Raw genomic sequence first — 27,944 nt, 5'->3', positions numbered from 1 at the left:
GTATCTTTTTTTAAAGCTGATTTCAAGGTATGGGAAGGTGTGGTCAAAATAAGAAAGTGTGGATGATAGTGGGGTCTGGTTTATGCTGCCTTCCACTCACAGGTATTTGCTGAGTGGGTTTCTGTGTCTGGTGGGGGGGGGAGTAGTTAAATTTTTATGTTGAAGGTAGAGTATGGGTTTCTCCTTCTGGGAAGACCTGGGAAAGGAGGGCTTGTTTCACGACGCTCACTCAGAGAATTCACATGAAATCTTTCAGCAGTTTATCCGTTATCAGACGTGAACTGCAGGGTGTGTTAAGTGGCTTGGTGGAACCAGAGCATCCCTCATGGACCCTCCCAGGATCCATCAGCCTGGAGCTGCATTGGCTGGCAGGGAAAGGATGTGGCAGAGCACATCCAAGAGGACAGGGACAGCTTTCATAACATCAGCTTGAGGTCGTGGCAGGGCTTTACATCATGGCATCACATATGTATCATACACCAACTCAGATGCACCCGGTAGGCATTTGGCACCGGCCACGCTTGGCCCAAGTGATGAGAACAGAGGGAGATGTGGCAGTGGCACACAGCAGAGGTGCAGCAGAGCGATGTCATCATGCAGGGACAGTGTCATCATTCGTTAAGGGAATTAATTATAGTTATCTGTCATTAAAAGAATACTAAAAAGATGTGACTGTGTACTTGTTAAAAATAGAAAACAGAAAAACCTTCACTGTTTTCCTGTTACCTCCTTGTTACACATCACACTGGAAGTGTTATGCTACCACTGCACATCCTTCTTAAAGCAAGGTTTTAGAGATGCTCATGGAGTCCAGGTGGGGACTGATACCCTGTGGCCACAGAAAGTCAGTGCTAGCCCAGCACTTCTGGAGATTCATTAGGAAATTGATGGATCAGATGAAGCTATTCAACATGCCTGGCTGTGTTTTTGACACCCTGCTATAGATCTTCGTGTGGCCTCTGGCCAGGTATATGTAATTTAAAAACAGTCAGCCAACAGTTTCACATGGAAACATTAACTATTTCACTGTTGGTACTGTAAACCAAGTGTTTTTTCACTCCTATCCATGGCATTAAATATACTTTTCATGGCTCATCAGAAGTGTTTGCCCTGGGCTGGCAAAACAAAAATTGATTTTGGGTGCTGGAACTACAGGGAGAAGCTGTGCAAAGGGAAAGCCTGGGCTACAACCTGGCCCCAGGAATGGTCTTGCTGATTGTGTTGCTGCCAGCCTGCAGCTTCCTGCCTCAGAAACCTTTCTGCTGTGTCTGCCAGACGTGCTGAAACCACAGCCATGCCCCTAAATAACAAGGTGGAGCACAGCAAGTGCATGTGTGGTTTGCGCAGTGATAACTCAATGTCTCTGCTTAACGTCTATTGCCATCCAGTGGCAATAACAAAAATGGGCAGTGACTTCCTACCTCCATTTTACTGGGGCTGACTGTCATGATTTCACGGAGTGGAGCTCTTCCCATGCCATGAGCTGCCAGCAGCCTCTCCCACTTTTCCACGTGGTTGGAACGATTGCCGTGCTTGGTGCAACACAGGCTTGGCTTTGGCCGGAGTTTGTGGTGTTGCTACCTGTGTTAGTGCTACCAGCTCCTTTTCCTCCTGCAGAGCACAGAGGGGAAGGCAGAGCTGAGGCCAAACATCTGCTGTTTGGCTGTGGCTGCCCTCACATCACTCCTGGCATCCCCTCCCAGAGGTGGACACAGCCCTTACGCAACAGGGCTTAGAGCACATCTGGCTGTGGCTCTGCAGGAAGGGAGAGTGCCAGCTCAGTTTCTTTTTATTTTTGTTGTATTGTGTGCTGGGCTCCCACATGGCTTGGGCATACAGGAAATTTCAGAAAAGACCTGCTGTCCTAGAAATACAGATCCTTTGGCCTGGGGAAGTTTGCAAGAAGCCCAGAAGAAGCCTGGACCAAGGCAAGCTGGGAAGGAGCTTCTTGGCTGAGTCCTTTCCTGTCTTCTCTTGCAGTGCCTATCGGTTCTCCTCTGACAGGGTTGGTTGTCCTGGCTGGTTGGTTGTCCACAGCCTGTGGACCTGGTCCTGGGCAGAGATTTCCCTTATGCTGGAGCATCATGCCTCTCCCCAGCCTCTCCTTCAGTGACAGGATTAGATTTCTTCTCCTTGATCCATTTAATGGAATGTGCAGCAGCTTGTTACCTTTCAGGTCAGATGTTTGAGCCCAGGTTATAAAAAAGATAGAGATGTGGATATTCATAGTAATGTTGACTTTATTTTTCTTTTTATTTTATGGCAACATTTCACTTAGGAAAAGGAAAGTACAGGCCTGGGGCTGTTGAGTTGTCTGTCACTCACATTATAGATGACACAACTGTCAGGACCCAGTCTCCAGGCTAGGATCCTGCTGAAAACACAGTCAAATAAAATTAATAATTTCAAGTGCATTATTCTGCAGCACAGTCCTATGCTACCCTGCTATGAGGCATTCTGATTTTGATGCCTTATGCTTTCATAGCATTTCTCTGGCTAATCTCATACAACAGCATGTCCTTAAAACACACCCTTGGTGGCAGCTGTGGCTCTGAGCACCCATGAGGGACACCAAGTTTCAGGGCCACCCACTTTTATGTGTTGGTCTGGTGTCTCTCAGGTAGTGTCACAAGCCTGCAGTCAGGATCACTTCTGATTTTGGAGTGACACTGGTGAATTCCCTGGGTTGAAGAATGTGTTTTCCCTCTCCTCTGGTGCCTCCCATGCTGTCCCATCACCCAGTGGACAAACACGAAGCAGTGTGGGCTTTTCCCCTTTGATCTCTCACTGTGTTCCCCCATTTGGTGCCACAGACAAACTGATTTTGCACAGTTTCTCAAGGAGATGGTTTTCCAGCAGAGATACAGGAAAGGTCTTAAGTTATTGGGAACGATTTCTGTTCAGCTAAACATCGTCTGCATTGCGATAGCACGTCCCTGCTGCTGGTGGAGTTGCTAGTGAGGCATTTTTCTGTGGGAAGGGGGTGTTTGGTTGGGTGATTTAGCAATCTGAGGCTCATTTCTCATCTGCATGCTCTCACCAGGCTGGCTCTGCAATCAAGCAGCAAGCCAGGCCAAGGCTTAAGCATACGGCAATGTTAGTTTAATATTTTAGTGCCATCTGCTGTAAGTGCCTCCACACTCTGGCCCATCTGTTTTGCGTGCTTCGGTTTGCTTTTTATGGGGCTCCGGTAGCTTTGCATCCTTTGGAAAGTCCCTGCTTGGAAAAGGTGTACGGGAGAGGGATGTCCTGCCTGGGGGTGGAGCGTCTGCACCTTGTGATGCTGTAGGAGGAGTGGGATAAAATCTGTCCAGAGAAGTAAATGTGTGAATCTAGTTCTGGCCTTGCCATGAAATGTTGGCGTAGATTGGTGAACCTCTGTGGACTTGCCTCCCACAAGGAACAATTCAGGTGGGAAGGGACCTGGGGCTGGTCTCTGGTACAACCCCTTGCCCTCAAAGCAGTTTGGTCAGGTTGCTCAGGGTCTTGTTGGCCTGTCCATCTTCTCAGCAGAGGCAGAGGTTGTGGGATAGCTGAGAGCTGGAGCCTGAAAATCTGGGTCAGTCGCGTGATGATGCCTCAACGCCGTTAGCTGCAGGCACAGCACAGAGCAGGGTGAAGAACAGATACCACTCAGTGCAGCTTCAGACAGAGTGGGCTGGCAGGAGCTTCACAAGGTCCTGAGAGCCCATCTCCTGGCCCCCAGCCAGGATTGCTAGTAGAGCACTCCTGACAGATGCTTGTGACTCATTTGGAAAGGCCTCTGTTGGCAGATCCTCTACCAGTTCCCAGGTCTCTATCAAAAACTGCTGGCTGTTCTTCCATCCTTCTTTACTTTAGGCTAACAAATTCTAGTTTCTTAATTTCCACCCCCCTATGTGGTCATGTTTTTGAACTTTCTGAACTGTCTTGTTCCCTCTGTTCTTTTCTACCAGTGGTTGAATCCTTGGAGGTTACTTTCCTGGAGATCATCCATGTTGATGATGGATTACTGCCTCCCTACAGGCTGGGACTGGGCTTCTAGAGCCCCCTGCAGCAGCACAACATTATCCTGGAGAAAAGGAGGCTCAGGGGGTACCCTGTAATTCTCTATAACTGTCTGAAAAGAGGCTGTATCCAGATGGGGGTCAGTCTCTTCTCCCAGGTAACAAGTGACAGGACAAGAGGAAACGGCCTCAAGTTGTGCCAGGGAAGGTTTGGGTTGGTTATGAGGGAAAATTTATTCACAGGAAGGGCGCTCAAGTATTAGAATAAACTGCCCAGGGGAGTGGTGGATTAACCACCCCTAGAAGTGTTCAAAAGGTGTGTGGAGGCATTTGGGCACATGATTTAGTGGTGAACATGGTGATGCTGCATTAATGGCTGGACTCAGAGATCTTTCCCAACCTTAATGATTTTATGGTTCTAGGATATTGAGTTCCATTGCTGCAAGAGGAATCCCTTCCATGAAACTTGGAAATGTCTCTTCAGACTTATGCAACAGGATGTGCTGATCCAAGTTTCCCTACTTGGAGTCATCTGACTTAATTTTCTGCATGAGAATAGCAATGGAGGAAATTTGGAAAGTTAGAGAAGCCTAGCGGAAAAATGAAGTTAACTACGATAACTTTGTCTATTTCTGAGAAATTGAGAACTTGAGTGTGTTATATATTAGCTGTTTTCCAAGAACCAGGAATAGGAACCTAAAGGTATGGCAAAAATGGTCAATTAGCTATTTATTGGCTAGATTGATCAAAATGGCCAATAAAGAGTAAGAAAAGAATTTTAAATGCAAGTGTCTGAGGCATGCAGAGCTGCAGCAGAGTGAGGGGTGACTGTCTTTCAGAGAACAGTTTTGTACCAGGGATTCACCTTTCCATGGTACATTCTTGGTATTTTGGGAGGTTTAGCAGTAGGTGGTACACTGAGAGGTCTTGGTTTCCATCTGCTTTGCCATTCAGCTTTCACTCCATTCAAGGAACCTAAAAAATAACTCAGAACACATGATAGGACATAAACAGGGAGCCTTGATGACTTGGGCTCTGCAGACACACTCACATGGTCTCACTGGAGAGACTTTTGAACAGCTGAGGCAGTGGGGAGATGATATCTCCAGCCACCATGACTGGAGGAGTTTCCTCATCCCAGCAGCAACTCGTGGGCATGTTCCTCTGCCCATGGAGGAGGAGAGGGAACTTCACACCTGCGTATTTCTGCCTTTGAGCCAGCCTGTGGCTCACCTCCCCACATTTCTGGCCAGCTCATACAATTCAGCTGCCACCTGACAGCTTGTTATACCCATCAAGCTGTGATAACTCCACCAGAGCTGAGCTGGAGAAACCTGGAGACGTGCAGATTGTGGTGGTGGAAATGAACAGTGTGCACACCAGCAGTTTTGTGTTGTACATGATTTCTCTTCACTCCTCTCAGACCCCTTTTTTTCAGGAAGGGAAGAGTGAGTTTGGCTCTTTCTGGCCTCAGGAGTGGTTGCAGAAGGGACAAAAAGAGCTGATGGATAGTCATGTGCTGACTGTGGAGTTCTTCCTGGAGTCCTGGTTTGGTGGGAGCATAGCAGGGTCTCCTAAGTGAGGAGTGGTCACTTAGAGGAGATGCATGAACCCTGGAAAGGATCAGAACAAAGCAAAGAACAGGGGATTTTCTCCCCAGATAATGGTTTGCCTGGGCAGTGGCTGGGATTACTGCAGTGGTGATTACTGCAATAATCCCTCTAGCAGTTAGAACCACGTACATTTACCAGAGCATGACCTTGATATGACCTTCAGAAATGCCTCAGTAAATCTCACCCCTTCAGTTCACAACCTGTGTAAACCACAGCCTGAGTATTTGGCCCAGTTCACCTCTAGCCTCTGTTTCCTCCACTGATTTTTGTCTCTTTTCATGAAAATTACTCCCCATCAATTGGGTAAGGTCAAACTTCTAATGCGAATGTGTCAAACTGTCTTAACCACAGTGACTGGATGCTCAGAGGTGCTTTTAAATTTGAGCATAGCTTAATGTAGGAGGATCATATGTCTTCTCTTGGGACTGCTCTCTACTCCACTGCCTGTATGTGTTAAGTATCGAGCTATAAAAAATTACAGGCTTTATACTTCTGTTTTCATCTATCTCCCCTTTCAGAGCAAGGCGCTGCCTCTGACGAGCTGTCATCAGTCACAGCACTCAAACAGAAGTGTACAAACCATTCTGATAAATATGACACAGGGTGGTGTTTATAAAACCTTTCTGGCAAGTCAAGATTACATAGTGACCAGTAAAAAACAAACAAACGAAACCTCCCCCAAAAAGCCACTTGTTTAACTCTATGCAGGCCCCTGATGGTTATGTCAGGTGTTTAAATATCAAAGCCATGAATGGCAAAGTCTAAGCCAAGCACAGCGAGCTGGTGGGTACCTTACACACAAACAGGTACCTGCTGACAAAGAGGTATGGAGAAGCAAGATGTGTTGTGTGCAAAGGACCTGTCTGTGGGAGCCCACTGCTTGCTCTGCCCATGCCCATATCCATATCCATACCCATATCCATATCCATATCCATACCCATACCCATGCCCTGCCAAGACAAGCACCCAAGGCTGGCTCAGTTCTGCTGCAGTGGAAGGCTGCAAAGAGACAACAGCTCTCTTCAGGACACATTTTTCTGTTCATTCAGACACACCTCGAGTGCAAAATCACATTTCAAAAGCCCAAATCTTGACACTGTGTCCCTTTCGGTGTCTCCGGGTGTCACCAATCCATGACTCAGCTTTCAGACAAGGCTGTGACACTGACAAGCTGATGGTGGCCAGATTTTGCAGAGGCCTTGATGTAGCAATGCTTTACCTGGATACTCCAGCAGACAGATACTCAGAGATTTGTTACTGACACAGAAATCTGACATCTCTGAGCCAGCAATGACGGCTTTTCTGTGACTGACACTGATGGTAAGGATGGATGTTTATTCTGGATATACAGGAACATGAAAGGAAAAAAACCCAAGCTGTATATAATGAAGTAGAAAAGTTATATGACCTATAAGACTTTTTTGTAAATTATATTAAAGATCTTTCATAGAATCACAGAATACTTTGCTTTGGAAGGGACCTTAAAGATCATCATCAATCCTCTGCTATGAGCAGGGACACCTTCCATTAGATCAGGTTGCTCTAAGCCCCATCCAACTTGGCCTTAAACACTTCCAGAGATGAGACATCCACACCAATTCGAGGTTTTAGCTCAGAAGATACTTAGGGAGGTTTATATACTAAACTACAGATTAGATGAAGGAAAAAAATCAAAACATTTTTCTTTTATTAACACTGAATATTTTGCTTGTCAATGCAGTCCTCCCGTAAATGTAGTGCTTTGCAGGGAACTTCTGGAACGTTTTGGTTTTTGATGAAGAAATGCTGTTTCTGATCCTCTGCAATGCTTTATGAGCTGGGAATCATGTGTTTTCACCGGTTTCATTGATTAATTCAAATGAAGAGTTTGGACTCTTTTCAGGACTGATTTAAATTAATGATCAAGCTCTGGTGATACATCTCTAGGTCTCAAGACAAGGTGGAATACAAACTTCTGAACGTGTCTACCTGTTTCAGGATGGCTCTAATTCTTCAGATGTTAAGTGGGATAAGGACTTCCCTAACTATTGCTATTTGTGTCTTACAGATAGCATGAGGTTAGAATGAACGTATTTGACTGTAGGGAAGGGTGGGCGTGTGATAGGTTTCCTTTGGGAATAAAACCTGGAGGTGGGTATTGATTTTACTGATGTTTTTCCTTAGCTTCTGAGTGCACTGCTGATTGGGACATAATAGCAATATTGACTGAAAAGGGGATTTAGTTTTTTCTTGGGAGGCTGCTGAGTTCACGCCAGTTCACAACAATGTAGAAAATATGGGATATGCAATGGTCTAACAATCCAAAGGTCTTGAATCCCCCCCCCGTGAAGAAAGTGTCTCATGTTCTTGTCACTTTAATTCTTAATCTTACCTTGCCTACCACTTTTTTTATTTATTTATTCTTCTGCAGTATATTTTTTTCTAGCTCTCTTGACCTTTACCCAACCTGGGTAATTTAGTCTGCTATTTTTTTCCAGAGAGGTACCACAGATACCCTCTCCCCCCTCTGGCTCTGACAGCAGCTCAGTGGTTACACGGGAGCTGCAGCAGTGAGAGGTCATTCTGGTGTTCTGCATTTGCAGCATTTTCACTTGCGTGTGAGGAATACAAACAGGTATGGAAAAAAAACTAATGCTGCAAGAAGACAGGTTGGTTTGGATGCCAGTAATCTTCTGCCTCCGCCACAGGTCTGCCAGACACAATCCTGCCTGTGGTGGGCTGTCAAGGTTGCTTAAATCAGCTGTAGCAATGAAAGTGAAGGTTTGTCATTTTGGTAGTGATGATAGATTTCACAAGCGCTTTGAGTCAGGGAGGCTCCAGCTGAGCATTGTTTATGAAAATTTGGCATACAAAGGTCCTTGTGCTTCTGAAATAGGTGTTTCTCCTTTCAAGAGGGCCAAGCTTTCATTTCCCACTTGTTCAGGGCTCAGAGGACACAAAGCATGACTGATTTCAGGCTACCTTACACAGCAGTGAATATCTGGTGGGGGAAAAAGCCCTGCTAGTTGGGTTGCTTCTCTCAACCATAAACCTCATTTTAGGGTTTATCTTCCTTGCAGCTTCAACTTAACTCACAGGTCTGTGCACTGAAAGCCCTTTGGTGTCGCTTTCTCAGAGATACCCTTTCCCAGGTGGCGCCATTAGGTTTTATTTGGAATTGGTGATCTCTTCCAAAGGTTTCAGCAGGTGGAGTTTGTTTCATGTGCAGCTGTAAGGAGTCCTCTGTATGATGGAAACTGTTTAGGTCCATCTGGGTGCTGCCAGTCCTCCAGTACTTTCCTGCAATTCTCCAGCATCACTGGAAAAGATGTACAAGCTTTCTCACAGTTCATATGAAAATAACCTCACAACCCAGGTCAAGAGAATGCAAACTACAGCAAGAGATGACCTCAGGAATCCTCTGAGCTGGGGTAACTTGAGAGGCACTAAAAGGACGCAGATAATCAGTATTACCTTTGCAAAAAGCCATGTCTTCGAGAGAGAGACAGATAAGGCTTCCAAGGCAGCAAATTGAGCTTGCATTAAGGATTTGGCATTAGACTCTTCTAGATTGCCAGGTAAAGCAGACATCTCAGTAAAGACTGTCCCCTTTCAAAATGGATCCTAAAGAATAATTTGCAGAGAAACAGCTTTTGATGTTGCTGCATCATCTGGCTGGATATAAACACTTGGAGAAGCACATTTCATACCAATGAGCAATATGTAAATTATTTTTTTTAATTGCCTCTTATCTTTTGAATAGAGGGTGCAATGAGATTGCAAAATTCAAGGGATAAAGAAAATTCAGATTTCCAAGGTCTGGTACCGTCACAGCCTGGCTGCTATAAACACTCTACCTTGCTGGGTGTTCCTTGGGATCCACAGGGGTGTGAGATCTGCTCACTCAGTGGGTGATGCTGGCAGAGGCAGGCGTTGCACAGACAGGTTTTTCTGCTCTCCTTTGGAACTGTAGACAGTTCCTTACAGAGGCAGGGGGGAGTCCTTGCATACACCCTAATGAAATACCGATAGCATCAACAAAACAAAGGCTGTGTCTGGGCAACCAGCAAGCTAGGAGAGCTCACAGAAAAGCCAGAGGAGATCAATAGTCAGGATTTCTGAAGGTTACTTTGTCGGCTAATGTACCATTGAAACACAAGCAGCTATGCTTACCTGCTCAGGTTAAGTGCAGGGGTTGTTCCAAAGGATGGAAGTTACTTCCCAAAGGGAGAGAATGGGCTGCCTTCCCTGTTTGTCTGGGAAGCAGTGAACCCGCAATTTTTGTCCGTGCTGAGAGCCCCAGTTTTCCCAGCACTGCATGCTGGCAGCGAGGGACAGTGGCACTGTCCAAATCTCCAGGCAAAGCAAGGAAGGAGATGAGTATTATCTTACAGATGGGATGCTGAAACACGTGCACACCCTTTTGTCTAGAAAAGCTGGTGAAAAAGCGCTGAGATCGGCTAATTTGCTGTATGATTAATTGATTTGTTGTGTGTGTGATGAATTGATTTCACTGCAATAACACCAGGAATGCACAACAAAACCGGGAAATGACCTCAGGTTTTTATGAATTCTGGTTTGTGAAATCATCTTTATTGCCTAGTTATTGAACATTACATCCAATAGATGTCTGTAAAAAAAAAAAAAAAAAAGGGCAGCTTTTTCCATCATTCAAAGCAGCAGTTAGCAGGAGCAGCAAGGCACCCTGCATCCATCAGAATGGTTAGCAGCACACCATTCCTATCAAAGGGGTGATTTCCATATATATAGTTATATTTCCATATAGCTATGCCAGTGTGCTTTTTACTTGTAGATCTTGCTCCTCCAGCAGCAATGAAAGGGCGATTATGTTGGAATGAAGTTCAAATGGAGAAAAGGACCAAAGAACTGATCCTACTAAGTGCTGAAACAGCTTTGGCACGTGCTTAATGGTGCTGAATTATTCATTGAGCTGGCTGGGCAAACTGACATTGCGAAAGGAAATAAACGAGGGTGCTGGAGGAAAAATGCTAAGAGAAGTGTTAGACAAATGTCCCCGGGTGGCACAGAGTTCACAGAGGAAAGGGCCTGGGATCCCACCCCTTAAGTGCCATTTGCTGCCTGGTGCAAGCCCTTTGTAGAGGAGAGAATGAATGTTTTGGCTGTGCATGCAGGGGTGACTTTGGTGATGTCTGTGGGCCCAGATTAGCTCCTTTTGGGATGTGAGACCTTTGAGGAAAAACACTTTAAAGAGCAGGGAATGGTGAGCAAGCAGCTGTTTAGGGTCTGAGGCATTGATGGGGCAACTCATATAGCAGGTAGAGCCATGAAGACTGAAAGATTAACCTTTGTCTGACATCTGTCTGGAGAACATGCCATCTCTTATCCCCTTTAAAGGAGCCTTGCTTTCTTGTGTTCCTGAACCCCTCGGTAAATCAGTCACAAGTTTTGCAGTGCCTTCTCTCAGTGCTTCTTCTCCAGGGGATAGCCCCTCTCCCTGACCAATCTGGGCAGCTGTCTGCAGGTATTCCCCCTCTTCCCTCCACTTCAAATCCCATGGAAACAGGGCAACCATGGCCCATCAAACTGTTCTGCGTTACACCACTACATTTGAAGGAAGGGGGGGAACTGAAGGATATTCTTTAGCATGGTTGGGATCTGAGCCTGTTCTCAGGGACAGTCTGGGCAGGGACATTGCCTTTGTAGTATTCACTGCACTACAGCCAACAGCAGTAGCTAAGAGGACTATCTTGGATGAGCAGTCCTCACTTAACTCTTCCTTGATTCTACATGGAGCGGGGCTGAAAAGATCAGTGTGATAATCATGGCCTCACAGGCCTGGCTATGCCGTGGTTTGAGTCCTGCCTGGGGAGCTGAATCGTTTCCTGGCACCTCTCTGTCTGCTAAGACTAGAAATGTTGCCTCAAACACTGTGTAAATGCCTCTGTTGCATATAGCTGTGCTCTCCTGGGTATTCTGGAAGAAAATATTCAGAGCACTTGGCTTCAGCTGCTGTTGTTGCTCTGATTTGGAGATGCTGGCAGCTGAGATTTTCAGGAATTATTCAGATGCGAGCTTTGCTTTTGCCCTGTGGGCAAGAGTGGAACTCAGAGCAGCAGTTTCAATTCATGGATTTGAGTCAGGCATAGATCTGTATCATACCTGTATGTGTAGTTCTATCCCAGAATTATCTCCTCCTGCCTCCTCTGTGCTTGCTCAGTGGAGTTCCCAGTGCTGCTAAATGGAGGTTTTGCAGAGAATCATGCATCAGAAACACATACAGCAGGAATTGTCTGGGCTTTTGCAAACCCACCACCAGCATGTCCAGCTGTGCTCAGCTGCATCCAAGTACCATGTTTTTGGCTTCTTTGGGCTCCTGGAGAGTCCAGTGCTCCTTCCTGTTTCCAGACCCAAAAGCAGGGCAAGCCCCTATGCCAACCCCAGTGGACCCAGGGGTAAGACCATCCCAAACACTTCCAGCAAAGGTAGTACCACAGTTGTGGCAGCTGGGGCTCATACCTGACCCATCTCTAAAGATGTCCCTGCTGGGGTGTGCTGTGGTGAGCTCTGAGTTCCTGGTCCCCATCACCTCAGGGACTCATCAGCAGGACCCACAGCCCTCACCCATCCTGTGCTCAGGTTTCCTCAGGATCTCACATCCAAGTCCAGCCAGGCGTGACCAGGCCTGTGGGCCAAGTTCATCATCTCATCCCTATAGCACTGGCTCAGGAAAATGAGGTACCAACAAGGAAATATGCACAGTCTCGTGCATCCTAAACAACCAAGGTCTGTGTTTTCCCAAGATTTGTTCTCCCTTCCACAGGGATAGACCCTAAGAAATAGGGAGCATCCATCTCTGTTAGCTTATCTTGGTAATCCCCACCAAAGGGAAAAAAGATCTGAAAAACCAAAACACTGAAGAAGGTTCTGCCCCACATTTCAGTTTTCCACATTTTTTTAAAAAATCAGAGTTAACTGTGGGGGTTTGAATCTTTCCAGAAGGGTGAGACTGCAACACACTTTTGGCTGTCACTCCTGCAGGATTTCACTTTTGCTGACCAAACAGAAGAGTCTGTAAGATGCCAAGGCACCCCCTGTGCATCCTTTTAGCATATTTAAACCAAAAATAGGAAGAGAGAGACTGTAAATATTTACTGGAGTTGTGTATCAGAGAGCACTCAGGGATCCACATTTGGATAATCTGCATTGCAAGTCAAGGGAATAGCAGATGACTTTGAAAGGCTGTGGTGCTACATGTGTTTCTTAACACACACAAATTGCTCCCTGATTTCTTAGGAAAAAGAAAGCTCTGTGCTGATTATTGTTTCTAGATCTTATTTTAGTTGTAGTGCCTGGAGACCCAGTCAAGATCAGGATCTTTTGTTAGCCAAGATAAGAACAAGCAGTAAGGTCCTTTCCTTGGAGAGTTTGCAGGATGAATTTCAGTATAAGGAGGATTATGAAATGCAGGAAACACCACCATTTTGTGCTGGCTGAGGCACAGCTCTGCTTTGCTTGGTGTCTGCTCCTTTTTTTCGGTCCCCCAGTCCCCTCACCATGGTTGTTACCCTTCAGGTGAAGTGGTGGGTGGAAGGGTGAGGGAGAGGGGAGACAAACGAGAGATCTGGAGTCTGCTCTGCTGTGTTCCCAAAACTTTTCCCTAATTAGATCCATTTGAATGGTGAGAATTGGTAATGTCTTGTGTTAGTGAGTCACTAGATGCTTGAGGGTGTCAGTCAGCCCCATGTACCCCAACTGCACCTGTCCCATCCCAAAGAGGAAAGATGAGGAGACATGCCTAATATTTTCTTCATAAAAATGACATACAGAAGTTTGCCCACTGCTGTTGAAAGAACAGATGTGTCTCTCCTCTTTTTCAGGAACTGTTTTAGCCCTTTACTTGTAGGTGACATGGAGATGGGACATTATCTCCAACCCCTACACCCCAGATCTCTTATCTGTCTGATTCGAAGATGCTCCCACTCCTATTATATTTGGACTCAGCTTTAAATACTCAGCTCATGCAGAAGGTTTTGCTAGGAGAAGAAGCAGAGCCAGTCCCTGGTAGCACAAGATTTCTCATGTCATGCACTATAAATGATGCTTCTGCTGTACATTAGAGGAACGGAACTGCATAAGAGCCAGATGACCAAGCGGTCTGCTTTAATTATTCATCATTAGCAATAGCTATTATTATTTAAGAGCTGCCTTTCTTAGGCTGACATATCAACTGCTAGCCTCTCTCTTTCCTTGTTTGCTACCATCCAATCTCCTGCTCTATTTGCTCTTGGGCCACAGCAAAGCTCTGCTCCATCAAACCGGCCCCAAGCCATCGCCGTACCCCACCCACCCAGGCCTCCTGGACTGCTTCTCAGGGCTCTTGTTTGCAGCTATTTATACCAAGCCAGACAGTGCTTTGCTCCTCCTGTTAGTCCCAAGTGCGTGCTGGGTTTCCCTTGCTGTGCTCCATCACTATCCCCCCGAGTCTGACTCAGATGCTGCGTACAATACGTTCACGGGAAGGGTTCCCACCGGCGGTGCCAGCACGCCTTACTATCATCTCCATTTCTCCCTGAGAGGCACAGGCCTTGTTTACTCTTCTTTTAATAACACAGATGGTTTTAATAGTTCTCTGCCTTCGCCCCCAGTTCTTTCTCCTTGTCTGTAGTGTGTCTAATGCTTCCTTCTAAGTGATGGCTTTGTCACTTAATCTCATTAAAACTTCTCTTCATTGAACTCCGTGAGCTGCTTATCAGACCGTAAGCCTAATCTCCTATTTGTAATTAATTTGTTCTGTGCCTCCTACAATTTGGCATCATTAGATAATGGCATCACTCTCAAGGTCACTGATACACAGCATGAGGTAAATACCCGTGGCTCCAGTGCAGTCTGCCCTGGTATCATCCTCCTTCCTCCTCCCTTTGACACACCACTTGATTTTATTGACATCTTTCTCCCCTTCCCTCAGCCAATTTCTGATGATGCTTCCTGTCCAGTGTGTGCTGCTGTGTGACTGCAGATCAATATCCCACACTGTCTGGAGGCAAATGCTTTTCTGACATCCTCATCTGCACTAGTTTTCTACTTGCTTTTCAACTCCTTCCTACTTGGTCCAAGAATTCAGGTGTGCTGTTCTTCCTTTGCCTAATTACATGTTTTTAAAACTTGCAGAGCCTTGTCACAGAATCACAGAATCAGAGAATTGTTTGGTTTGAAAGGAACCTTAAATATCTTCTAGTTCCACCACCCCTCTCATGGGCAGGGGCACCTTCCACTAGGCCAGATTGCTCAAAGCCCCATCCAACCTGGTCTTGAACATTCCCAAGGATGTCCTTGTGGGCTCAAGGCTGGGAATGGGACAGAGGAGCCTTTCACCTTTAGGCCCTTGGGCCCAGTGGACACTCAATGGCTCATTTACCACTGGCATAGGTAGAAACAAGCCACAAATCACTATATGGTTTGATCAAATCATAAAAATGCACAAACCATTATTATGATTTGGCATCCAAAAAAATTTTAAATCCTGGATTAATCACAGTTCATGGTACCAGCCAGTACCACCAGGCAATTCCCACTGGTGTGATGAAGAATACTACTAAGCACCAACCACAGACGAAAAGCAACCCAGAGCTTCCCTACTTGCTGCTGGTACTCAACACCATGGCCAACTTTGCCTCCAGCCTGTGCATAAAGGTGTTTGCAGGGCCCTGCCCTGTCTGGATCTGCTGATTCAAACCCTCTTTTGGCAATGGGCTTCACAGGCTGCAAAAGGCAATACTGCCATTTGCTCAGTTGGATTTGATGGTACAGAAACATCTAGGACCTTTGGAGACTCTGGAAATAGAGTCAGCCAGATCCAAGTCTAAATCTCTTAATTTTCCCCAACAGATTCATTTTCATGTCTCATATTTCCCTGGTTGGATGTAGTTTCTAACAAACTCAAGTTGATTTGACCCATTCTTTCAACTTTAGCTGTTCTCCCCCTGAAAGCAATCTACTAAACTTAAGTGCTAGACGCACACAGAGCTGTCATTAGATAATAGGTATCGTTATTCAATACAGTATTGATCACAGTATTCAGAAATTCAGCATTCAGGCAGCTATAAACAACAGCTCCAAATCCATTACACAGAGCTATGGGAAGGAAATCTAACTAAAAAGCACTAAAAACTCAGGATTTTTAACTCACTAGAGCCTGCAACTATGTTTTCTAATTGGCAGTTTTTGTAAGTGTGCCTAATTATTCTTACCTGGTAGTCAAGAAAGAAAAAAAGTACCTCCTGGTGAGAAATCCTGCTGCCTTTTGGGACGAGGCAGGCTGCTGTAAAACAGATATGTATTTTTTTTTTCTGAGGGAGGTAAATGCAGGAAGGACACTTTGCATTTGCTCACATGGTGGCTGCACACACATATCAGCCCTGATACTTTGCTGGGAGTCCCTCATGAGGCCACTGGGAAGATCCAGCTCGGTCGCTCAAGAGTAGCTACATTCAAGTCACCGAGTGCCACATTTTGGGTAAGAGGCAGCTCTTACCTGAGGATATGTGGTAATTACTCCCAGTGAAATGTGCCTGGCTCAGCAGCAAGATGTATTTGCAACTGGCTTGCAAGCTGTTAGGAACTGCGTGTTTTCTTTGGGTGTGATGGTGCCTCAAGATGCTTGTTTGAGGCCAGGAAAACTTCATGGTTGCAGTCAAAAATAAGTTTCTGCTCAAAGGACATGTTGATAAGAGCAACTGACAGACATTCAGACTGACTTCAGGACTGACTCAGATCAGAAAACCAGGTTTGGATCAACAGATAAACCTTTCACTTTCCTAAACAATCCACATTTTCTAAACCACCCTTGTTTTGATCCCTCTCTGCAATACACTCCTCCAAACCATGCTGAAAACATCTTTTTAATCCATTTATGTAGCTGTCTTCGTGTGCTGCGCTGCCATTCCCTGCGCTCACACAGTCACTACACCAGTGTGATCAACAAAAGAACAAAAAAATCATTTTATTCGGCGGGTGCTGCTTTCCTCTGAGGTTGGGCCCAGCTTCGGTTTCGTTCAGCTGTGATGCACTTGGGCCCCAGTCCATTAAACAAGCTGCAGCACTAAATATCATCTACCTACTGTCAAAAGGGATGTTTTAAATTTCAGTTTTGTTTTATTTTTAATGATCCACTTGTGTCTTCAGACTCAGGAGCAGGCGGCGAAATAGCTGTGATTTGCAGCCACAGGCTGCCCGTTCCCTCCTCTGCTTCCATGGAAACACATGTTGGATGAGGCAAAACCAGGCATAGACTTAAAGTACATGATTTCCAAACTATTTGCTTTTCCTTGCAAGGAGCCCTTTACCCCCTGTTTGTACAAAACTCTGTGTGAGGGGTAAAGCCCTTTTAGGGAGAGGCAACTTTTCGAGGTGCCTGACTGGTGTTGATGTTTTTGTATCATCCCTGAGCATGTGAATGTGCTGTTCAGAAGGTGAAATGCATGAGGCAGGGCAGGGACAGTGGGGTTTGGAGCTGGAGTCATTATGGCTGTGGCATCTGGGATCAGGAGGGTTCAGCTTTTATGTAAACCCTTTCATCTCCTCCCTGCAGAGGTGAAGATTGTACCTTCCTCTGCACTTCAGGACCCCAAAGATACCCAATTTGCACATGTAATAGCTCCATGTGTTCTCTGGGCAGCCTCTCTCCTCCCTGGGTCATGGTAGAAAGCAGATTATTTGCAGTTTGATTGGCAAAACGAGGGAGGGCTGGGAAAAGGGCAGCAACTCGCACAGATCTGCACAGCACAGACAGGGTTCAGTACAGCTATTTGGCTGGCTGGCGGGTTTTGTGTGGAGAATTGATTCAGAAAGAAAGAAATTGTAGGAGAAAATGGACCCTAAGGGGCAACCACCGGCTCCTGCTGCATCTCTGATGCAGCAATCTCTCACCAGAAGCTCTCTGGTCCCACAGGGCACCAGTTTACTCTGTCACCAGAGGTTAGGCTGGAAACCCACAGGCATGGGGCTGGATCCTGCTGTAATGCTCTGGTTTGCAGGATCTGAACCTCACCCTGGCAGCTTCACTCCCAGTATCTTCTACTTGAGCCCTGTTTGTTGCTAAGAGGGGTAAAAAAGCCCTCTTAGATGTAGTGCCTCTAATCAGGCACTGGGGGGAACAAGTTCCTGGGTGATAAATATATTGGAGATCTTTACTATATGGAAATGTATTTTATCCTCCATCACTTGCAAAGAGTTTAAATTTTGAGGGCTGCTTCTCTTTGTTGCAGCCTAAGCACAAAGCAGGGCAGAAACCTTTTATTCCAGAATAAACCCCAAGCCAAGCCTTTTCAGCTGCAGGAAAGTATGGAAGCCCCATCCATTCTTGGCCTCTTAACAAAGCCCTGTCTCAGGCATCAAGAGGTAAAAATAAATGCCACTCCATGCGGCCTGATAATTCCACAGGATTCACACTAATCAGAGCACTTCATTAATTATTTAGCTTCAGGGAAATGTGCCAAAGGCTTCTGACACTTCGGATGTAGAGAGTAATTGCCACATTTACTTCCCAGCTAACGGGGAGGCCAAAATAAATTGTGCCGGGGCTGAGTGGGTGTGCGTGGGTGGGCAAGGGAGTGGGAGGGGTGGAGCAGGAGCGGGACCTTCCTGCCCTTGCATGTGGTTTAACCCCTATTCCAGAGCCCACCGAGCTTCTCCGCGTCTCAAAGGGCTCAGAGTTGTCCCCCTGCGTGCCAGCGTGGGCTGGGCATGTCACAGCGCTCAGCCACGGCCATCTCCATCCTCCCCTCCGCGCAGTCTGTCTCCGAGCATCACGCCTCCGTTTGCTTCCTGCCCGCTCCAGGGCTCCTCTGGCTCCTCAAGCCAGCACGGGGGCTGCTGGTTCGTTCGCTCCGAGCTGCCAGAGCAGGATTAGACCCTGTGCTGGGAGAAGTGCAGGGCTGCATCCTGCTCGGAGGGCTCTGCTCCCCCCTCTTCCCGGCTGCCGAAGCACGTGGTGACGAGGCAGCAGCTCCCGCTGCTCCAAAATAAGTAGGTCTCGACTGCAGGTTTGCGACCTGAGAAAAACAAACAAATGCAGAGCGAGGGGGGCTATATTTATCTGAAATGTAGAAGCTGCGGTTCGCAGGAAACTTTGATCACTTTAAATGTCAGGCGATCTGGGAAAAGAATGAGGGGGGGGAAAAAGCACAGCTGAAAAGCAAGTGTTTTGGAAAAGGTAAGAGCTGCTGCTTCCAAAACGAAGTAAATCCTTTGCTTCTGGCCCCTTTCCTAATCTAGAGGGCTGATGTCTCTCATCTTCAAGCTGGGGGTATGCAGAGACTCAGCTTTCCAAAGCCTGGACCTGCAGGTGCTGAGGACCAGGAGGACTCAGAGCCATGCCCAGCATTTAGGAGGAGCTGATCACATCTGTTGCACCTGTGACAGAGGAGGATCATCCAAAACAAAACATGGCAATTGAGTTCGGGGTTTGGGTTGGTTTGGTCCCCAAATAAAAAAGACTGTGGTTTTCTTGAATTTATCATAATTCGAAATTAATGTCGTGCCATTATGTTTTATCTCTGAATCATTTGCTAAGGCATTAATTTTAAGTACCTGGCATATGAAATGCGAGAACCTCAGATGGGACACAGGGATATCATGCTTTTGGTCCCTGGATGCATTTATTAAGAATGAAGTAACTGATACAGTAAAAAGGGATATTGGTGGTACCTGTCTCAGTCAGGGAGTTTCATCAAAGCCCCATGTACTTCAGTGTTTTCAAGGAGTGAAACACTTTGGGGAAGCAGTTCTGAAATCCCAGCAGGCCTTCTGCAATGCTTGCCCAGACCTATTTTACTGTTCTCTTTGCAATTCCCCCATTTCTGTAAAAGCCAAACCTGTTGCAAGGGAATTCACTATTCATGCAGTAAAACGTAGTATGTTATCCTTTCACCTCGCATTGCTCGTGTGCAGTGCTCTGGGATAACAGTTATTTCTGGATCTCTGCAAATCTGCACAGCTACCCTGAAATTCCTGCTAATTTACCATATTCAAGAGCTATTACTGCAACAGAGTGGTTAAATGTACTGGCAACAAGAAGAACATTTTCCCTTATTCAGTTTTGTCCAGTGGACTTCCATGATGCTTATTAATTGATAAAGATGGCAAAATAACTCTATTTTGCACACACACACACACATATATATATTCAAATTCACCCTATACCTCCTATTATATGCATATTCATCCCAGAGTAGAGAGCTACTATTCCTTTTGCAAAAGCAATCAGGAAAATGTGGCTTATGGTGTTTAATGATATCATCAGGGAAATCTGAATCCCTTTTTTTTGTTTGGTTGGTTGGTTTTCTAAATGTGAAATAGTTTTGCTGACCTATCTTTAATCCTTTGGCCTTGAGAATGGGAAATTAAATTGTCTTTTCTCAGATACTTGATGTCAGCATCCAAATCAGGACTGTCTCATTGTGTACAGAGAGGGAGAGTGAGGATATATGATGTTCAAGTACTCAGAGATAGGATCTGTTCTTCAGAGAGAAACCCATTTCCACAAATTCCATGTGTCTAACTTAGTTCTGCATTTTTTTTCTTCTCTTTTTTCCTCATTTTGCATCTGTTTGCATGAGATAACTAGTTTTAGGGATGACTGATCTTAAGTTCCTAATGAGCTGGCTCCAGGGTGTGGATTTTCATTGCATATTCTCCTGATAGGATGCTGGAAGCTTGCTTGACCTTGCTTATGGTATCTTCCATAAGATAAATACGTAACACATATGATCCACCCTTTCCTCTTCCCTCTGCCCCATGTGAGGGGATGTGCCAGGGCAGGGAGAGTCCCTCAGTACTCAAACCACCACTGCTTTTCTGTGCAGCTCTTCTTCCAACCGATGTCCTAAAATGCCCCACAAATGCCATTTCCCCTGTTTGTTTCCCCAGCAAACACAACTCTGACCACTTCTCAGCCAACGCTTCTGGCACATCATTTCCTGATCTAATTCTTCTAAACTACCCTAGAGGCCCATAATAACATTTAAAGCTCAGAGTGCTGCTTCACTGTCCAAAGCGCTTCTGTAGCCAGTGCTCATACCGACTCTCACCAGAGCCCTGCTCACGTTCTTTCTTTGCTTTCTCCCTCCCACAGCCTTGCATTGACACTCCTGTCTTACACACCGGTATTTTATGTCCTTCATTTCTCCTTTTGGCTTTTTTCCCCCCTTGGACAGTACTAATGCACTCCTTATCCATCATCCCTTGGTGCCGTGCAGCACCGTTGGCGCTGCTGCAATAAGCAGCCACACTCTCTGCCTCCTCCCTCGCCTTTGCAAGTGCTGCAGGGCTGCTTTTGCTCAGGACAGCAGCAGCTGCTTCTTAATCTGCTCCTGCCCAACCTGTCCCCCTTCCCTCTGCAACCTCAGCCAAGATTTTTCCATATTAACAGCCGGCTTCCCAGCCTGAGTATGATTTGAGCTGTGGCATCTTGGTACCCAGGTGTCTCGCGTCCATGGAGCAGGCGGTGTGGCTATTGAATCCAGCAGTGTATTAGTGATCTGTTGCTGTTTTCCAGGGAAAGCTGGGGTTGCCATGACAATTGTGTGTCGGCCGAGCCTGTGTGTGCATGGCCACAGCATCTGCACACCTCCATCACTAATGCATTTATTCTCCCAGCCTCCCTGTTCAGTGGGGTGGGGGATGCAAAGATGTCCATGGTGGGATGTTTGAAGCAGCTCTCTAGCGCGGTGAACAGCTCAGAGCCTGCTGGATGACACTCTTCCCTGAAATAAATTATTCTGGGGGAGAACTGGGGCTGGAGAGAGGGGCTTGATCTGCATTAAGTCATTCTGCACCTTCTCCCCCCTGCCAGGTTTGGGCTGGCAGGAGGAGCCAACAGAAACACTGCAAACCACAGCTCATTTGCAAGCACCCCTGGCTGCTTATGAGAATCTCAGCCTGAATTAAGGGCTTGTGGCACTGCTGCAAATGAAACCTCAGTCTCCTGAACCTCTGCCTGCAGGCTGTTGGTTTAGTTTGCAGTCACGGTCGCGCAGTTTGTAGTTGTATTTTGCACTCAGACAGAGCATCCCAGCCCCTGAGTCGGCACCTGAAGCTTCACAACTTGGGCCTGATCCCAGCAGGGCAGGAGCAAGGGGTGGCCCACGTAAGCTGGAAGCAAAGCTTCAGGCATTTCTGTGGGAACATCTTTCCTGGAGGTTCACTGGAGCTGGATGTGTGGAGGAGCAAAGGGCAGGACAGGACCTGTCGAGCGCTGCTGTGTGGCAGAGCTGTGTTGGCTCAGCACTTTGTGTGGATTGCAGCAGGGCTGCCTGCCTGGGGCACAGCTCTCTCTGGGCACCATGTGCCGTGTGCTTGTAGTGGCACAGTCCCTGCTCACATTCTTATTTCTCCCTCTTATTGCCTCCTTCTCCCAGCAGAGCATCTCAGAGGGGCTGTGCCTGCCCTTCAAAGTGGCAGCAGCAGCAGGAGAGAGCTGGCAAGATGAGCTGCTCTAGAGCCACCTCCTTGACTTCCAGCACAGGCAAGGACAGGGTCCCTGGTGGTTTGTGGCACTGCCATGTGGCAAAGCCCAGGCCTCACTTCCCCAGCTCAGGCACTGGCCACCAGTCCTTGCTTTGAGATTCTGCTAAAAATGCATCGTTGTCATCTCTTCTGGGCATGGTTGGCCAGAGAGGAGGCTCCTCTGTCACCCAGGATCTTTACACAGCACTGGGCAGGATTTCACCATTTCCTGAGAGCAATGCAATCCCAATTCATCTTTACAATCTTGATCTCCCCTGGTCCAAGAACGACAGCCTGCCAGCCTGCAAGTTGCATTGCAAAAATGAGCGAGGCTCCTTTGTTAGAGCCGCAGATGTTGTGCTGGGTGCTGCAAAAACAAAGCTTAAAAAGCAGACAATGCCCCAAATTTAAATAGACCAAGCAGACCCAGAGACCTCCGAGAGATGATTCCCAAGGTCACGTAGGAAGCCTGTGGCGGACGCGAGGACTGAACACAGATCTCCTGAGGCTCAACCACACTGTGGTCTCAGGAATGTCTTTTCTTTTGTCTTCCAGTCCATTAGGAAGATCAGTTAATGAAATGGAATTAATAATGCCAGCTGCAGCACCAGCAATGCTGTAAGAGAGAAAAATTTCACAGCACAGACTTAAAAGCAGAAGGCTTGAAAATGGGAGTAGGCTGCAAGTGCCATGAGAGCCCTTTGTAATGGGGGAGTGCAGGAGGTCAGCCAGAGTTTTAGGGTCTCTTCAGCTTTACTGATCAAATCTTAAAGGGGGAATGAAGATGTAGCAATTACCTCCCCCAGAGGGGAGAAACACACAATTTTAAGGTTCCCAGCAACTGCAAAAAAAGTAGTCCCACTGGAAGGAATCAAAAGACTTTTCTAGGTCAATGGCAGGAATAGAGCCTTTATTTCTATGAACCTCACAGTTCAAAAATAACATTAAAGAACCAAGAGAAATTATCCCACTGAAGAAACCAGGAGTAAATCAAAACTGATTCTTATGTGTAAATCGTACTGTTGCCTGCAGTAATCAGGGAGCTCAAACGGCACCACCATCCCTGGGATGGCCTGTGAAGAGGGTCTGTGCCAGCTTCACTGAGACACATCAGGTCTTCAAAATTAAAAATTGTTTAATAACAATAGCGTCAATTCTAAGGACTCGCCCCCACATGGCTCATTTACTAGGATTCAGGGAAAGGCCACCTTGTGCCAGGAAGGGAAGCAAGTGCAAATCTTACCTGATTCTTTCACACAATTACTTAACTCACGTCACGTGGTTACTGCTGAATACCTCATGATAATCTCAGCCTTTGAGCAAAAATGGCTATGAAGAATAGTTCTGCTGAGCAGAAAGTGAAAGAGGCAGCAGAGCAGAAGCTTAGCAACACATCTCAAAATCATGCTTCTTGTCCTCATGAACCACCCAAATATTTTGATTGATGATTTCAAAAAAACCTTACAAACCCAGGCATTTCAAGACTCATAAAAGAAATTGCAAGGAGGCTGGAACATTGTGTGACAGGCCGGGACATGGGGCTTCTTTTGTTACAAGTATTCAGCTCCAGACTTTAATTGCACCAGTTTAATACCAAATTGTCTTTTTTACCAGTTTATTGATTTCTTTTGTGGTCTGAAGACCTGAGAAAAAAGGTAATTAATCACTGCATTACATCTCCTAAGAGAAAATTCCAAAGACTTGGGGCAAAAGACAACAAGGACGGAGCTGTCTATTTTCTACCTGTACTGTGAGTACTGATGGACCTGAAAAAGCCATCAGCATCTCCCAGCTCATGGCCTTGCCACTTGATCTGACTCTGAGTGATTATGCAGACCACAAAATGTGCAAGAATGAGCACAAGACAGTGAGAAGGATGAGAGCAGAGGCAGGATCTGGCCCATGCCCCTCCTGTTGACAGCCTCCTCACGAAAATGTAATTGCTGGCTGCCCTTGGCTTGGAGTACTCAGGCAAAAATTCCCCATTGCTCTTTAGAGCTTCGAGACATATTAATGCAACTTTTAAAATAGTATCCTCTCTATTTTTGTTCCTAATGCTAAGAACAAATTAGCTTAGAAGAAAAACCCAATGATCTCCCTTAATGCTATTGTTCTCCTAAAGTGCTAAGTGTCAGGATCTCACAGCACCACGCCGCAGATCTGGCGCTGCCCTCAATGTGTCCCACGGAGCGTTGATGCGGAGTGATGCAGAGCGCTGCTCCGAGAAACGTAATCAGTCCAAAGTGCCTTCAAAGTCACTGCTCTTTGAGCAGAACTACCAGCGGTTTCAGCTCTGCCTTTGGATTTTTAGTCATTAAATAGCCTTTGAAACCGATGCTCATTTCCAGCCCTGCCCTCCGGCAGAATTGTTAAGGGACAGCCCCGAAGTTTAGTTCCATGTGTGATCCTTCCCATTGTAGAACAGTGGGTACTTCTGAACTCTTATGGACTGTTACGACCAATTCAAGTACATTTACCTAAAGAAGCCATAAATGTTGCTAACTCTGACCTCATCAGAGCTCATCAGTGGTGCCCAGGCAGGGCAGGTCACCGTGGAAGTGGGAGGACCTTTGGAGGGAAGCAAGGTAGGGCTGGAGTCCTGAAGCAGGACTTCTGGTGTCCCTGTAAACAGCACAACCCTGGTGGCCCACACACCGTGGCAGGGTGCTCGTGTCTTTTGCTGAGCTGCAGTCTGCACCTCATCCAGCCATCCCTGTTGTGGGCGCCCCATCCCTGGAAGTGTTCAAGGCCAGGTGGGATGGGGCTTTGAGAAACCTGGTCTAGTGGGTGGCAACCCCCTCCATGGACAAGGGGTGTGGAACTAGGTGATTTTAAGGTCCCTTCTAGCCCAGACCATTCTGAGATTTTATGATCCTATGATCCCTGCTGAGGTTGGAGGGATGGAAGGAAACAATCCAGCCATCAGTACTTTATACGTGTGTTAACTTGGCCAGAGGTTTCCAGCAATAGGAGTTTAGGAAGGGCTGACAGCAACCAGGTAACTCTGTTTTGCTGAGTTCCTTACTCTACACATCCTGTGTACACTGGTCATTATCCCTGGCTGAGCTAATTAACATGCAAACACCGATGAGCCCACTTGGCTTGTGGTTGTGCCATCAGCACTGAGCTTCATGTGACCTCCCTAACACATCTTAAGATCTGCAATAATTTCAGTAACACCCACAGGAGAAGAGGGCTTGCAATGGACAGTGCTCTGAAGGGAAGGGAACAAAATTCCATTTACTGCTTTTCATCCTGCTTCTATTTATGATCACAGGAAAGTTCTCCTCCAACACTGCAGTGTCCTGTAGCTGATGCCAAGATCTCTGTGCATGCCTCACCCTTCAGATCCAGGTAGTGCCCTGCTCATTTGTGCCTTCCAGTCTGCCCAGTAAAGCTTGAGTTGGTGGTCCTGGTTTAGTTCTGCTGCAAACAAGCAGTTCTTACCCTCAGTCTATTGACAACCATCTGCTTAGTCCTAATTTTGGCTCACTACTTACTGAATGCATAATTTAAATTCTCATTGTAGAAATAAATTTTTTATCAATAGCCATTTTAGTCCTGGATCCACCAGGGCTGATTGGCACTTTCTGTGCACATCTGTGTAGTCACACATACAGTGTTATGTGTGAGGCACTGCCTCTGTCCCTCACCTGCCTCAGCTCCTGGGATAAATGAGTGCAAATGCAATGTTCCTGTTACTCTGTTAAAGTGATGGGTTCTGGTGCCTATAAATTAAAATAGTTGTGGAAGCAGTGTGGGACAGTCCAGCCACATGGGCCAGGTCTGAAGTGGTGCTCTTCCAAAGGGAAGTAAGAATTTAAGCAGGAAACCTGATGATGTGGTTCATTTTGGTAACCTGAAAGAGGAAATGGAGACATGAAGTCTGAGGCAAGACAAATTCCTACAAACAGTGAAGGCAAGGAGAAGTCATCAGTGGGATGGTCTTAGTGCCATGGTCTAGTAACTGTGGTGGTAGTGGATCAAAGGTTGGACTTGATTATCTCAAAGGTCTTTTCCAACCCAACTGATTCTATGATTCTATGATTTTAAATGTACATGGACCACTCCTCTGTCCAAAGAGAATTTTTCCTTTGTACCTGACTGAGAAATGTGGTTTACAGTGAGACTAGGCAGAGATTTTTTGCTTTCTCTCTCCTGTGTTGCTGGTGGTACGTGCCAAACAGCCATGAATTTCACCTATGCCCTGTGTTTGGGGTCTCTGGCTTTTTTCCAGGTACTCAAGAATTTATGAGTTTCATGTGAGTGATAGTTCTGTTTTACATACACTGCTTGTAAATACCTTGTACGATGGATTGGTGCTGGGAACCCCACCACAACAGTATGCAGGGCAAAATGTACTGATAGGGATATTTTCTGCCCTTGCAAACAGTCTGAACCAATCAGTCCATGCTTAGAAGTCATCCCTTGCCAACCTGTTGCTTCCCTTTTTTAGCAAAGCCAGGAAGAACACAAAATCCAGATGTGTGACATTGTTTGTAGATGATTTAATCTTACTATATGTGATGACAGTTGAAGCCAGTTCTGCACCGATTAGTTAATTATTTCACTGCTAGGGGACTGAAGATGCTGGATTCAAGCCTAAGCAAGTGTTTTGGGGGAATTTCAAAGACTGTTTAGAAAAATAAACAAAACCTGTTGGCCTCTGTAATCCCAGCAGAGTTTCCTAGGCAGAGGGTAAGATCACAGTATGGGTAAACGCTCCTTAAATTTTGGCTTTCTTCTAGGAGATGGGTTACCTGAGGGAAGGATAAGTGACCTACTACTGCCAGTTGGAGGAGTTATCTGTTAAAGACTTTTGGTTTTTGGAGCCAAAAGAGCAGAGAGGTTCAAACTCTATTCCCCACTCTGATGGGTACCTGACCCACTGTGACTGTGATGGTGTCTGTTTCTATACCAAAAATAAGCTAAATTAAGTACAACATGGCTAAAGTAAAATTATATTATGAATTGTCATGATCTAAAAGATCAAATACAGACTCAGAGCTGAGAGGTCCCCAGCTGGGGTTGTTCTGCCAATGATGACTGGACCAAGTCAGATATGATGTATTTCAGGTCACTCTTCAGTGAAATGGGGTGACTTTCGGGGGAGTTTCTCAGTAATTAATAACCACCCCAAAATCTGAAAATGCAAACAGGTTAGGTGGCAAAGCATTCCACCCCCCGCCCCCAGTATTTGCCAAGTATGTCTGTTGCTTAGTTATGATGTCTCTGCCAGGCTACTTACAGCAGTTTTTTTGGTGGGGAAACTGAGGCAGAGGCCGTGTCCTGCTAGGGGAGGAGTGTCAGGGAGTGTGTTAAAACTCAGCTATTAGTGGGCTCACAGAAAGCACACATTTTCACAAAATGTCCTGTATACCTGCACCCCTACACCTCAAATCCTGGTTTGTGCAGGATTTTGAGCAGTGAGTGAAGGCAACACTCACAGCCTGAACACCCAAACCTGGGTGCAGTTGGCAGTGCTCAGCATCCTGGTGTAGCAGGGCTTGGCATGAGGGGCCACACGGGTCACCCTGTGCCTACAGGGGGAAAAGGGTGATCCCCAGTGCTGTGGTGGGTACTCTGCTGTTTTCTACTGTTTTTTAAAAAATAGCAATATGGGGGATGCTCTGTTAGGGTCAGATCCTGACCTTGTTTTTTTTCCTGCCTGCTCCCTGACCCCACCCAGCCAAGATGAAAGAGGGGGGGAGGGCATCAGATCCTGAAGGGGTTGGTGAAATTTGGCCCTTACAAAAGAAAAAAAGAAAAAAAAAAAAAGGAAGAAAACACCAGATTCCATCACTGTCAAGAAATTTCTGGAACACGAATAGTCACAACCGTAGAGACACATAGGAAACACTGCTCACCCTCCGCCGCCCCC

At 46.3% G+C, this 27,944-nt stretch overlaps 1 protein-coding gene across 1 annotated transcript in view; it reads left to right on the top strand.

Moving 5' to 3' along the window:
* Positions 1-27,944, top strand: part of RTN1 (reticulon 1) — a 118,666-nt gene that overhangs the window by 73,824 nt on the left and 16,898 nt on the right. The gene's annotated exons all lie outside the window — the stretch shown is intronic.

This window comes from Myiozetetes cayanensis, unplaced genomic scaffold, assembly GCF_022539395.1.
Source record: "Myiozetetes cayanensis isolate MyiCay16 unplaced genomic scaffold, myiCay2020 scf6-25, whole genome shotgun sequence".
In the NCBI taxonomy this organism is placed as follows: domain Eukaryota; kingdom Metazoa; phylum Chordata; class Aves; order Passeriformes; family Tyrannidae; genus Myiozetetes; species Myiozetetes cayanensis.
Note: the sequence above shows the minus strand (reverse complement) of the source record. Positions and strands in the feature narration are given on the sequence as shown.